This window comes from Oncorhynchus keta, chromosome 23 (assembly GCF_023373465.1).
Source record: "Oncorhynchus keta strain PuntledgeMale-10-30-2019 chromosome 23, Oket_V2, whole genome shotgun sequence".
NCBI classification, from domain to species: Eukaryota; Metazoa; Chordata; class Actinopteri; order Salmoniformes; family Salmonidae; genus Oncorhynchus; species Oncorhynchus keta.
In genome coordinates, this window is record NC_068443.1 from 14,743,348 (window position 1) to 14,744,576 (window position 1,229).

Sequence of the window (1,229 nt, forward strand, 5' to 3'; positions counted from 1 at the left end):
AGTCCAAATATCTATCTCAATCCATGGCTAATTTAGGAAAGGGCCCATTTTAGCTAGCTAGCTGCCATCAGAGGACAACAACACAACAAAATGCAACAATTCAAATTGTTCTGTCAATGACATGCTCTCAATGGGATTTGATAGGAGTGACGCTAAAATCCAAGCTGGATTCGTATGACACTTGTTTTGCTGCGCCAGGACCATTCACAGTTAAGCTCACTCAGTTTAGCGAAATGCTGATGTGCACATTTTTATATTTTTTTTTGTCAAGGGAGGGCAAATGCTTGCTGGCTTCCCTTGCCTTCAATGCTACAGAAACAAAGGGCCGAGCACGCCCCCCATTCAATTCAACAGGGCTGTAGTGGTGCGGGTTTAGAGCTTCAAGTTCCTCGGTGTCCACAACAATAATCATCTATCATGGACCCAAAACACCAACAAAGTCATGAAGAGGTTACGACAACGCCTCTTCCCCCTTCACCATTGAGAGCATCTTAACTGGCTGCATCACCGCTTGGCTTGGCAATTACTTGGCTTCTGACTGCGCTTACAGAGGGTAGTGCCTACTTCCCAGTACATCACTGGGGCCGAGCTCCCTGCCATCCAGGACCTCTATACCAGGCGGTGTCAGATGAAAGCCCTAAAAATTGTCAAAGACTCCAGCCACCCAAGTCATATAATGGTTTCTCTGCAACCCCACGGCAAGTGGTACCAATGCACCAAGTCTGGAACCAACATGACCCTGAACAGCTTCGAGCCCCAAGCCATAAGACAGCTCAATAGTTAGTTAAATAGTTTTAACTTCACTAGGGTAGGGGGCAGGTGGCGTGGTGAGAATCTGTCTCCTCACCACGCGTTCTCACCACTGGTGTCCCCCAGGGCTCTGTTCTAGGCCCTCTCCTATTCTCGCTATACACCAAGTCACTTGGCTCTGTCATAACCTCACATGGTCTCTCCTATCATTGCTATGCAGACGACACACAATTAATCTTCTCCTTTCCTCCTTCTGATGACCAGGTGGTGAATCGCATCTCTGCATGTCTGGCAGACATATCAGTGTGGATGACGGATCACCACCTCAAGCTGAACCTCGGCAAGACGGAGCTGCTCTTCCTCCCGGGGAAGGACTGCCCGTTCCATGATCTCGCCATCACGGTTGACAACTCCATTGTGTCCTCCTCCCAGAGCGCTAAGAACCTTGGCGTGATCCTGGACAACACCCTGTCGTTCTC